At 37.7% G+C, this 13,800-nt stretch overlaps 1 protein-coding gene and 1 non-coding gene across 3 annotated transcripts in view; one reads left to right on the top strand and one right to left on the bottom strand.

Moving 5' to 3' along the window:
- PDE4D (phosphodiesterase 4D) overlaps positions 1–13,800 on the top strand; it is a 1,415,237-nt gene that overhangs the window by 391,438 nt on the left and 1,009,999 nt on the right. The window lies entirely within an intron of this gene.
- LOC125147123 (U6 spliceosomal RNA) lies at positions 11,176–11,282 on the bottom strand. The gene has a single exon (XR_007145021.1). It is a non-coding gene; the product is annotated as a U6 spliceosomal RNA (small nuclear RNA).

Genomic DNA, 13,800 nt, shown 5'->3' with positions numbered 1-13,800 from the left:
TAGTCCTCTAAATTAATCAGAACTCTTTGGTTGCAAAGAAGTCCAGCTCAAGGTAAGTTAAGTTATTTGAATAATAAAAACATTGATGACAATGTATGAACCATCTTAGCTGGAATAATATTTGAAGACTTACAGATAAAAAAAGAATAACTTTATAGCGAGAACCTCAGAGGCTTATTTCATCGTTGGTGGGGTTTTTTTCTTCATCATTTTCCTACCTCTTCTTGGCTTCATCCGCACATTGGCTCTCTCCACCTGAAATGGGTGGCACAACCTCCCATTGCTCAGAACTTCTTTCTCCCAGCATCAGTATGTCAATATAGGGAAGTATTCTGCTTGGCTGATTGGTTGGATTACATGACCACTCTCTGGACACATTACTGTTAAGTGGACAATGAGATAATACAACTGGTTATTCCTGGAAATTGGGAAGTGAAGAGTAGGAAGAGAAACCCTTCTAGACTCATGTAAAATCAGAGTATGATGGCTTCCCAAAGGACAGGAGACTAAGCAGTCATAAACACCTGGCTACACAAGTTAAAGCTATACACCATTTCACTCACCATTTGACCCAGCCTATCCCAAATCTCCTCTTCCTAAACTCCCTTCCACTCTGCTTTCTTGCTTTTCCACTGGAAAATTAACCTGTAAGTAATTTTTTCAGTCTCCTACCCCTTCAAAGACTTAAAAGTAACAGCTTCGTTCTACTTAAAATTTCAGTGGACTAAAGTCCGTACTGTCCTTTTTGTCCTTCTAGGTACATTATTGCTTTTAGGAAAAACTAAATGAATCAACTCAGGGGTTATTTAATGATATTTCATGAAACCTACGTAAGGCATGGGCACTTCATAGTCAGAATTGGTATTGATATTCATGTCGGGACTGTTTCCTCGAGGCCCCTGCTGTAACTCAAGCTTCATTTTCCTGGTTGCTGGACAGTGGTAGGATCCTAGGTGGTTTGGGGACTGAATCAGTAGGGATTCAAGGAAACTCAAAGCAGCAACTACTTACTAACTTCTAACTTACTATCTTCATATTTTTTGCAATTATGTGGAATTGCTGACTTTCCAACCTGGGTTACCATATAAGTGTGTAGGATTAACAGTTACATAAGAGAATTACTTTGAGTAACTGACTTGAAGAGAATTGTTTGGGACACCAACTGAAGATGAAAACAGTTGCTCTGTAGCTTGTTTTCTTGTTTGTTTTGTTTTAATTTTTCTTTCCTTGTGTGTATTTCAAATGGGTCACCAAACCTCTTAAAATTGTATGCAGATTTTGGTGGATAAATGATATAGGCATATTTTTTTTTCTGGGAGAAAATCATTCACTTTTACCAGCTTTTCAAATGCCCCACCCCAATGAAATGTTAAAAATCACTGTCATAAAATGTTATATTCATAATTTCTGTCAATAGGGAAGAATAAAACTTGCCTAGGGACTTCATTCATATAAGAGTAGTGCCAAATAATTAGGCTACAATTTAAAAAGGGGTGGGATCATACATAGCACAGGACTGTGGTTCTTCATTGAATGCTTACAACACCATTTTTAAGCTTACTCCTGCAGTCATATTAATCATCAAATGAGGGATTTATTTTGTTTTCATTTAACTAGCTCATTACCAATTCTGGTTCACATGAACTCATAGGTAAAAACTACATATATTCTTGTATTAGTCCTCATGAATTTTTCCACAGAGTGATAAGGTATGAAACAGTGCTCCATATCAAAGATAATTGGGCCTGAAGCTTGTCGGATTTTATAGAACAGTAGCTAGAAAAGTTTCAGTTTGCAATTTATAATGAAGAAAACTAGCCTAAAATTTAGAGGGGATTTCTAACAAGCCAGGAGTTTACAAGTCAAGTGGTGTCAGAGCTGTCTCTTTTACCAATGGTAAAGTCTAAACTTAGGCACTAGCCAGGCCAGACTATATCCTTAGAGTCATTAGAGGTAAACATTTGTCAAGGAACAAGCCCATTATTAAGACTGAATCTTAAGCGGTTTTAGGGGCACTTCATTTGAACAGTTCAAATGCTGTATGCTCTGTTGATCTTGAAATTGTTAAAGAAAAGCTATACAGTATTAAAGAATAATCCTGAGGTTTAGGCAGTGAGTAAGTAAGGATTGTACATAATGGGGCTAATGATTCTATTTTGAAAATTCTATTTTGAAAATATATAGGTTTGCCTATATAAATTTATTGTATTGAGTTTATTTTGAAAGAATATGGAATTTAATAGTTTTAACCTTATCCAACTCATGAGTGGCTTATATTTTCCCTTTTGCATGCTTTTACTTTAGCTGAGTCTTTCCCTGCCTTGTTTTGTTTTGTTTTGATTTGTTTTGTTTTGTTTTGTTTTGGCTATTCAACATATCTTGTCAAATGTAGCACTAATCCCATATTTGGTGTCCAAAATTATGCAATTCATTTGGTATCAGGTGAGGGAGAAATTTTTTTTCTGAAAGTACTTGAGATGAATCCCTCAAAGGTCCTGGGTTAATTCATGTATTCAACAAACATTTACTATGCATTTGTAAGTTAGGCATCAGCTGTGTTCACTGCAATGAGCAAAATGGACCTGATGTACAGTTAATTGGAGGAGACTGATGTGAACTAATCAGATGAGTAAATAACCATATAATTCCATATAATTCTAAGTGAGCATGAGAGCTCAGGGGGGAAAAAAAAAGATCAGAGAGCTTAAAAAAGTAATAGAAGGGGTTACCTCTGATGGTGAGAAGGGAGATGTTATAAAAAAGTTCTTTGGGAAGAAAATATGTTAACAGTGACCTGTAGAATGACAAGTTGTCAGCAATTGTGAGCGAAGTAAAATCTAAGTAGAGAAAGTAGTACAGGCAAAGGTCAACTCAGGAACTGAAGGAAGGCCAGTATGAGTGAGAGAGAGAATGGGATGCAATGAAGAAAGAGAACTTCTTGGAAGCCCTTGCGAAGTTCACCAAGTGTGCGGACACAAGTTACTATTGTGTTTCTGTGGGGACAGGCTGCTAGACCTAACCAGGGAGTTGTTAGCACAAATGATGCGTATAACTTTCTGGTCTTTTAGGAACTCCTAAAATAAGGCTGGTAATAGATTGCATCACTTCTGCACTGGCATGGGACTTCTTAGCTATCAGTAAAACAAAGAGGAAGTGATGGGTGATACATAAAGGGAACCAGAGGTCAGGAAGAAGAGAGAAAGGTCACTTGCAGAGGCAGAATTAAGGTAAAAATCATGTTGTATAATGTCATAGTAGGTTCTGCTGGAATGGGGGGTGGAGGGTGGATGGCGTTAATGTGCTCTCAGTGTGAAGAAGGAAGGGCTGTGAAGTAGTGTCCATGACCTTGGTGTAGTTACCCTTCTGAGACTCTAATTGCTTCATAGGAATAAAGAAATAAATAATAAAGTATTAGTCACTTTCTTTCACACTGAGGACATTTCCAGAGGAGTCCAAGGCCATTGCTGCTTGGGCAGAACTCATGACCTGTGACCCTGTCAAGAAGGCAGGGGACCCCATCTTTCAATAGCTGTTAGACTCCACCTGGTGTAGAGCTACACCTGAGGCCCACTTGGAAATGTGATATTGTACCTTCTCCCATTAACATCTTTGAAAAGATTGAACACTTCACAGTGCCTTCCTAAAGTCAGACCCAGGGGCATTTCATGGAGCTGTGGTCTTCAAACTGTGTGTATGAATTCTGCAGTATGCAAAGGCATTACAAAGTTACTTGGTTGTGTGTACTTTTGAAAACATCATTTCAAACCCTCAGTTAGCATGTGTTCCCTTTTCTGAAACAGATCTGCCTGATAACGAATCCAGATGAAGTTACAAGTTCTTTTTTCCAATTTCTCTTTTCATAATTGTTCCTCTCCCACTTGACAAAGAAACTTTCACCTCTTTCCTAGTCCAAATTTCACTATGGTGCATTGCTATGAAAAATACCAAAAAAATTTCCGAAAGAAATCAAAAGGACCATTTGAAATACTATCTTGGGACTGGTATGAAAAAGTGAACTACTCTAATGATTGAGCGACATTGTGTGTGTGTGTGTGTGTGTGTGTGTGTGTGCAAAAAAATGATTATCAATTCTTTGCTTTTAACAAAATCGAAGGAGGATGTATTTCAAGGCTACAGCTGATAGTTGAGAATGATGTTTCATGTTACATCCTCAGTTTTGGAGTATTTTTTGGCATGTGTCTTAATTGCAAGGCAACTAATGATGCTATTGTACCAAAACTTACCCCTTTTCCCATATATGTATTTATTTATAGCACTTGTTATAAAACTTAAATATAGGAATATAATTTATTCTGCAGTGAAATATATTCACTCACAAATGAGCAGATTGAGAAATTCAAGACCATTTATCTCATTAAGAGATAAATTTCCAATGAAACTTTAGTTTTTACATTTCACAGTTATTAAACTTATAACATGTTTTGAATAATTATATACTAAACTGTGTGATTATAATGATAGCTACATTTAAAAGGAAAATTTTAATATTTGAAGCATTATGGTTGCAGTGTATTTTTTAACAACTAAATGTCCACTTACATGCTTTTTTGTTGCATAGACATTTGATAGGGCTATAAAATGCATTAAAATTTAAAATACATTACGAATTTGATAATTTCTAAGTAAATAGAATGGAAATACAAGTTTAAGGAGAAATGTTAACAGTATTAAATTTCTGGTTGTTAATGAAGAATTGGTTCGTAAATTTTTTTAATGAATAATGGAGACTAAATTGCCATGGCCTTTAGATTTCATTGGAGACAGTTTAAGGAAGTTATTTAACAGTTTTATTTTAAAATGTGAATTTTACAGTGGGTAGCCCATTCCTGGAATTTGTTTGCTTGTTTACTTATTTATTTTGCAAATATTTAAACTTATTATGAAAAGAAATAAATTTGACTTTAAAATATATGAGGGAATAAATAGTTAATCAAAAATATCTTAGGGGTGCCTGAGTGGCTCAGTCAATTAAGCATCTGTCTTGATTTCAGCTCAGGTCATGATCTCATGGTTGATGAAATTGAGCCCCGTGTCAGGCTCCATGATGAGTGTGGAACCTGCTTGGGATTCCCTCTCTTCCTCTCTCTCTCTGCTTCTCCCCAGCTCTTGCACCTTCTCAATAAACAGACAAACAAACAAACCTAACAAAATATTTTGGATAAAATAAAATTGAAGTTTGATCGTCACCGGCAATTGAAGGTTTCTTCCCAGGTCTGACTTCCTCTTCTAAAAATCCTTAGAGACTATTGCCAACTGTAGCCATAGTTAACCCATATTTGATCATCAGATATGCTAAAAATACATAGAGATTGGAGGCATGGACTTGATAGCATAAAGTGTTAGCAACAACAATAATCTATAGAGAATTATAGCCCTGATGAGAATTATTAACCTATAGTCTTTTTAATTTCTTGAGGTTAGAATGTTGGAGGGATGTCCTTGGAAAGGTGAGCATAGATATCTGGAGGGATGCACGATGGAAAAGACTGGGGACAAAGGCCTTCTACCTTCCAGGTCATAGTGAAAGGTCTCTATTCTGTGGACAAGTCTATGGGAGAAAGAGAAGAAAATAAGAGGAGAATATATCCAACTTAGAAATAAGAGATAGGGAAGAGTAAGTTAGAAGGGTTTGATTTTTTTAATCTGAAAGCAAGAATAGAAAGGAAAGGGAAAAAAAGAACTAACATCCTAACAAAAAGACAAATGATTGGGAAAATTCATGGTAGGATGAAATATATTAGATTTAAATCAGTAAAAAAAAAAAAAAAAAGAGACAAATGAGGCCAAAGGTTAGAAATAAAATCAAAGCAGATAAGGTATTAAAAGAGTAGAGTTATGTTATGAAAATAAATATGTAAAGGAAATTAAAGATTAAGAAAAATTTAGAACTAAAGAAGTGAAAGAAAATCAAACTAAAAAGCTTTAAAAAATAAGTGATAATCCGTAGGAGGTGAAAGGGTAATAGAAAAAGATGTGTGGGGAGCGGAAGTTGAGAGGACTGTGACTTAGTGCTGGATGAGCAGAGCAGGGACCCTTCTGTCTCTTCCTCTAGTAAGACCTGGTGGCCTGCACCCCAGTGAATGGGTTGCACTTACACGTTAGCCATGTTTCCTTTATACAAACATCTGAGGCAGGGGAGTGCCTGGGCTTGGCCCCAAGCAAGCAATTACCCCATATTTCATTGTTGTGTTGGAAAGATTATTCAGCAGGGACATCCTTGCATAGATAAGACAGGTGATGGCATGACAAGGTGACATGGGAGAGACTAGGAAGATGGTACTTCCATCTCCATCTCACTTGCTTATATCTCACTTACTTAGTTACATTACCTCCATCTCACCTACCTTGCCTCTGATAGGGTTGGTTGTCTCTGAAAGCTAATAGAAGAAAGTTTGGGGAGCATTAAAGAACCTGTGCACTGAGTAGAGCCTAGCTTCCTACTACCCCAAATAGAAGCAGGTCTGTGCTCTCCAGCTTCTCATGCCCTACCTAAAGAAGGGACTCTAACATCACTGTGTCCATCAGTGCAGCATTGCAGAAAACAAGAATCCAAATCCCAGACTCGTCCATCACCCAGTGTCCTTGGAGTGCATGTTGCCCAGCAAGGGCAAGGAAGCCCTTAGGGTAGGTTGCCAAATGTGTGTGGAAAGAAAGGGGCAGTTAGATGACGGAAACTGATAGCATATTCACCGGTCTCAACTCCTTTTTTTTTTTTTTTTTTTTGTAGAGCCAATCTTTCCTCTAGGAATCCTTAGCCATTTTTTAGCTTCCTGTAGCATGAGCCATGCTGCTTGCTTCTCAAAGCACAGAGTTTTCTCCATGCTCCCATACCTAGATTCCCTCTGGGAATGGGGATTCTCTTCTCCTAGACCTTACAGATGCTGCTATATAAAAGGCCACTGAGACCATTGTCTTGTCCTGCTCTAGTCTCTTATCTAAGGTGTTCAGTAGTGATGAATAAATTTTAGCGTAGGCATAGATATGCATATGAAATAACCTGGAAAGCATGGATGGATCACTGCTGTAAAAACTGACTCTGGCTGTGTCAAGGAATTTGATTCCACTGTCGTTTAGTGAGTGTTTCTTAAATGGGCTACCTGACAGTAATTTGTCAGATTCTTTCTAGGCCTTTCCTCAGAGGTACCAGCCTTGTGAGCATCATGTCAGTTAGTATGTTTTTCTGGCAATTTTTTATTCCTGGGAAGATCATTTTACATTAAGATATATATTTCTAGAAACAGAGAAATGTCTGACTGAACTAAACATTTATGGAAGTTAAAATAAGAATTTGTGCTTTTTTAGTAGCATGTCACAGCTTTTCCTGAAAATCTCAGGCAAAAGTAAGTGACATGGGTAATAAAACAGTTCCTTCTATAAAAACGGAATGAAGAAAAAGAAAAAGAATCCAAGTACACTATTACTACACGTCGGGCAAAACTTTCAAAAGTTTGTTATGATAAATATGTTATATAAAAGGCAAATAATGTATATTGTAAAATGTCACTAGATCACTCAAAACCTATGAATACAATGAGGTTCCATTAACAGTGTTGCCTGATCTAATTGCATTATGTCTGCCTCCCCCCTCCTTTGCATGGCTGTGTCTCCTCAGTCACTCCTGTCGTCCCTCTTTGTCTTCCTGTTCCAATCTCCTCCGTTTATTTCTGAGAGTCTCCAATGTTTCACATGCACTGTAAACAGTTGTGTTCCTTGCCATCCCTCACCTGAGTCTGTCTCCTTGCTGTCCTACATGGGAAAGCTGTCCTTCTAGGCAGGGCCACCCTTCAGTGGTGCCCGATCCCTCTCTCTGTGGATAATGTATCTGTGGTCTCTGACATCCATATGTCTAAGATGATGGAGGAACTGGCTCTTTGCCGACCTCCATGCTGTATTTTGTCCCCTGTACCCTGTTTGTGCTCAGAGTTTTGTTTTGTTTTTAATGAATATAGTTTCTTGATCATCTCATGATAACCCCTCTCTTCTTTTGGGCTAAAAGCCAAGCTGTCATTTGTGAATGTATTGTGTTTAGGGGCATCCAATATTTTTTAGAAAGAAAGGTGACAGACACCATGACTTTCCCCAAACCCCTACAGTATTAGTCAATTCAGGCTACCATAACATGATCACATGGAATGGGTGGCTTAAATGACAGGAATTTATTTTTTCACTCTTCTGGGGGCTGGAAGTCTGAAATCATGGTGCCAGCATAGTCAGGTTCCTGATGATATCTCTTCTGGCTTTCAGACAGCTGCCTTGCTACTGTATCTTCACATGGGAGATAGAGAGGGTTCTGCTCTGTCTTCCTCATCTTATAAGGGTACCAGATCCTTAGGACCACAGGATCCTTAGGACCACAGGATCCTTAGGACAATTCTGTCCACAGCACCTACTATTCTCTTGTTTCTTATTCCTCTCACTTCAACATGACAACTGCAAATCCAAGGCATCAATCTCCTTCCCAGCTCACCTTCCAAAGTAAAACTAGCTGTGCAAATCAACCCATGGATATAGTGTAGCAACAGCAAATAGCCAAATTGCAAATTCCATTTTGGCCACATTTAGGACAACTGTATATATAATTGTTATCACAGAAGTCGTAATTCTCTGTGATATGGAATACTTAACCTTCTTTCTGGAATATTCTCTTACCTGCCTTAAGAAATTGCTGAGGCAAAATGAACAAACCTTTTAGAATTTCTTTAAAAAGGAAGAGAATTTATTTGAGGCTAAGTTAGGGCAGCTGCCCAGAATACTCAATCTTCACAAAGAAGAGAGTACTCTGGAAAAGGAATGTTTAATACAGGTGAGTGTGTGTGTGTGTGTGTGTGTGTGTGTGTGTGTGTATTTGTAAAAAAAAATTAATGTTTATTTTTTTAGATAGAGACAGACTGTTAGTGGGGGAGTGATAGAGAGAGAGGGAGACACAAAATCCAAAGCAGCTCCAGCCTCTGAACTGTCAGCACAGAGCCTGACGCAGGGATCGAACCCACCAACTGTGAGATCACGACCTGAGCCAAAGTCAGATGCATAACACTGAGCCACCCAGGCACCCCCATATATATAGATATCTCTCTATATAGATATAGATATCTCTCTATATAGATATCTATATAGATATCTGTATCTATATAGAGATATATCTATAGAGAGAGATATCTATATAGATATATCCCATATATATGTATATATATATCCCATATATATGTGTGTGTGTGTGTGTGTGTGTGTATATATATATATATATATATATATATATATATATATTTAAGTTTATTTATTTTGAGAGAGAGACAGAGACAGAGGGACAGAGGGAGAGAGAATTCGACTCAAGGCTCAATGTCATGAACCATGAAATCATGACCTGAGATCATGACAAAATCAAGAGCTCCTGGACACTTAACCAACTGAGCCCTCCACGTGCTCCAGGTTATGTATGTTTTTAGTTACATCAAGAGTCACACATCATCATGACAAAGGGCATCCCAGAAAATTACAAACTTTATCTTATGCTTTTAGTATGTACAAGGTGGCAGGTTTCAGAGGTATGGGACCAGAACTTAGGGAAAATCTTACTGCTATCTTTAGTTTGAAATGTTTCTTTTAGGTCATTTGCCAACAAAGCAGATGTACACTGTGTGCTTGGGGCAAGAATAGAGCCCATACTTTGAAGGTTTGGTTAAGGCATTCTGACCTTCATGGATGTAAAAGTGTAGCTTCCCTGGGAGCCCAGGAGCAGGGCCCACAAACATTAAATGTTGAAAGTTTCCTTTATCCCATCCCACCTGTGAACAACTCTGTGCTATAGCTCTCTACTGCCTGGGGAGGTCTCTGATTAGAGTTAAGCCTGCTGATACACCTTGGACTTATAGAATGCAAGACCACAAGTTTGGTCAGAATCAGGCCAGTCAGACCCGATTCTGAATACTAGCTGCTTTATTCACTACCTGCCAGGACTTGGCAAGTTATTGTAACCTCTCCAACACTAAGTTTTATTCTTCAGCAAATGAAGAAAATGAGCAATACTTACCTTGCAGAACTTTTGAAAATTAAAAATAATAAAGTAGCACGCACCCAGGATTATGCCTAGAACATGGATTACTGACTTGTTATATGATGCTTCAAAGAAGAAAGAGGAGAAGAAGGAGGAATCTGCTTTAAGAGGTACTTGGAAGTAATAAAAATGACCTTTCATTTACTAAAAGAAACTATAGCATTTTTAGAAAAAGGAGGGTGGGAAAACCATGCCAGTAAATTAAGTAATCAGTGAGGTACTGAACTTCTCAAAATTTTGGAAATTTGGGGTCTATCAAGACACAGTGATATTCTAATATAGTTTCTTAAGCTCTACTAGGTTTTATAAATTTTAGGTTTGTTTTTATATTTACACAAATAATAACAGTTCATTTATTATTTTGAGACCTTGAACGATTTATAAGGATATTTAAATTTAATTTTTTTTTTACATTTTTTATTTATTTTTGAGACAGAGAGAGACAGAACATGAACGGGGGAGGGTCAGAGAGAGAGGGAGACACAGAATCTGAAACAGGCTCCAGGCTCTGAGCTGTCAGCACAGTGCCCGACGCAGGGCTTGAACTCAAGAACCGTGAGATCATGACCTGAGCCGAAGTCGGACGCCCAACCGACTGAGCCACCCAGGCGCCCCTATAAGGATATTTAAAGGATAACTTTAGAGGCGTCTGGGTGGCTCAGTTGGTTAGGTGTCCGACTTCGGCTCAAGTCATGATCTCACATTTTGTGTGTTCGAGCCCTGCGTTGGGCTCTGCACTGACAGCTTAGAGCCTGGAGCCTGCTTCAGATTCTCTCTCTCTCTCTCTCTCTCTCTCTCTCTGCACCTCCCCCTACTTGTGCCCTCTCTCTCTCTCAAAAAAAAACCCACACATTAAGAAAATAATAATAAAAGAGAACTCTAGTGTGTCTTCTTTACTGACATTCAAGAAAATAGATTGAACTTTCCTCCTTGTTTCTTTCAGCCCAAGTTTATAATTCCAAAGCCAGGTGAAGAGATCTATGCCTGGGCCCATCCAGTCTTCTTTCCTTCTATCTTTGTCTGCCATGTAGGTTTTCTTTCTTTCTTTCTTTCTTTCTTTCTTTCTTTCTTTCTTTCTTTCCTTCCTTCCTTCCTTCCTTCCTTCTTATCCAGAACACTCCACAAATTTGCATGTCTTCCTTGCACAGGGGCCAGGCTAATCTTTTCTGTATCATTCTAATTTTAGTCTATGTGCTGCCAAAGCAAGCACCAGATTCACTTAAAAGAACACATGCCATACCTTAAGGAGGAGGCAAGCAGTAGGGCTTAGCAATGGAGCATGCAAGAACTCAGCATTTTTTGCTAGCACTTGGGGAACATGAATAAGTGAAGTGTGGGCATATATGAGTGAATACATCAGATGTCAGGGGACTGAATTTATTTGTGTCAAAAGAGAGCAGAGAATGCTATCCACTTAATGTTCTTGTTTGTGAAATTGCTTTTTCCTCTTTTATTTTGTTATTTTATTGTCTGTGATCATTGCAGAAGCATCAGAAATTACAGAAGAGCCAAGTGGTTTCTCTGGAAAAATTATAGATGGTGATGGATGACGATGTAATCGTGTGACAGTAAAATGCTGTATTGAGTACTGAGCTCCCTGCTGGATTATAGAAAGAACACATGAGTAGATAAAAGCACAACAATTTTCTTTTCACTGTGTCTCAGGAGAAAACAATGCAGATCAGCATAGACGGAAGCAAATGAGATTAGTTAAAGGAAGGAACTTAAATAGCATAGACCAAACTGGAGTAGTGATTGCAAAAGAGATGACTCACCTAATAAAAGCATAAATGAGAAAACGTATTGTTTCATCTTAGATTTTATTGGTCGTTTTCGTGAGGTGATTTCATGCTTTAGAAAGGAATCACACGATACGGACTGAGACAAAGAGCTGATAATGATACGGTTAGCTGAATTAAATGATTCTAGACCCCGGATTGAAATTTCACTTCTATTTTCTAGGTCAGCTGTCTACATTGTTTCAGTGAACTGAGTTGATTGTAAAAACTACTGTGTTATTGGGAGATGGCTCAAAAACATCTCCATGAACTGTGTAGACTACACACTGTGCAAGAATATACTGTGTACAGGGACATGCAATATTTTTTAAGTATTGGTAAAAATTTTAGGGTCATGTAAACTACTTACATGCCCTTAATCACCATAAGATATAGAATGCACATGTAGGACATAAATTTCATACGTGAAAAAAGAATAGGTCATATACACACATGTATTTACAATCACCTCACTATTAAGGGGTCATGATTAAACAGATTGTATTTGACTTATCCAACTTCTTAATACTAGAATAAAGAACTTTTTTGGAGAAAGAAGCTTTTACTAGAAACCCACTTTTCTGAATCTCTTTGAGTTGAGCAAAAAATGAAACCAAAAAGGCCCAGAAGTCACAATGCAAAGTGTGTGTTCAAAGTTTATTAGGATTGATTCACTAGTGTGTTTAGTTTTCCACCGTACATTAAGGCATGGACTTTGCCTGGAGGGTAAGAATTACCTGCAATTCCTGCTCTTTTTTTAGTCAAGTAGGTGCATAATGATGCATTGTATACAGAATAGCAGTCACCAAATGCCCTTGAAAACTCAGGCAAATAGACCACATCACATTTCATTGTGTGACCCTGGTGAGGCATGACATTTATTTTGGGATAAGAAATGCTAACATAATTGAAGGCATTGGAAATGGCCCTTTGAGGAGAGATAATGAATTATCCATTGATTTAATCTAAGAAAAGAGGATGGAGAAATAATATGGGAGGGATTTGATTTCATGTGTAACTTGTTCAGGAGACTGCATCTTACCAGGTTTTGAATGGCACATTTCTAGCTGTTCGTGTGACCCGTTCTTGGTGGAGAGAGTTAGATGAACAAGTTCAAAGATTATCCTATTTTAAAGAGGAAGAGTAGAAAATGAGGAGACTGCACAGTGCAGGTTGTCTGTGCCTGTCACTAATGCTGCCTGGATTTCTTCTAATTGAAATAATACAAAGAGAGCTCAGATTATCAAAATTTTGCTCTGCTGTGAGAAGTAGTTACAGGTAGCAGCATAAAGTCTAGAGCTAGATAGCTTGGTTTCAGTGCTAGCTCCTCTTCTTAAAGGCTGTGTGACCTTGAGCCAAGTAGTTAAGCTTTCTTGGTTCTAATATTCCTCATTCATCAAATGAGCACAACAATAAACCTTAACTCACAATTTTGTTTCAAATATAAAATGAATATTGTTAATGTTAGGGCATTTTTTGGCACCAAGTGAGTCCCCATAGATGTTAATTGTCATGGATATTTGTTTTTCCAAAATAAAAATAGCCTTATTATTTTTCATCTGTTTATGAAAGAAATGTGCTTATTATGGAAAAGATAGATTTTAGAGGAATAAAGAAGAAAAAAAAGTTATTTGGAATCACTTTACCATCAGATAACTATAGTGAACATTTAGGTATTATCCTTCAAGACAGTTTTCTGTATATCAAGCACGCATAATGCATAAAATTATGTCAGGCACATATCTCATGGCACCAATCTCCCGCTGGTTCCTAGTCCATTCCACCCCTAAAATAACACAGATTAACCTGTGGCACTATCATATAACAAAATCCAGTGCTCCTCAAAGATAGCATCTTCTATAAAGTTTTTCTTGAGTATTTCACCCTCTTTTGAGTCCCCATTATTGTACTATGTGCTCATTTGATGGGGCCCTTAACACATTTGATTCT

This window comes from Prionailurus viverrinus, chromosome A1 (genome assembly GCF_022837055.1).
Source record: "Prionailurus viverrinus isolate Anna chromosome A1, UM_Priviv_1.0, whole genome shotgun sequence".
Classification (NCBI taxonomy): Eukaryota; Metazoa; Chordata; class Mammalia; order Carnivora; family Felidae; genus Prionailurus; species Prionailurus viverrinus.
This window is presented reverse-complemented; position numbering and strand designations above follow the sequence as displayed.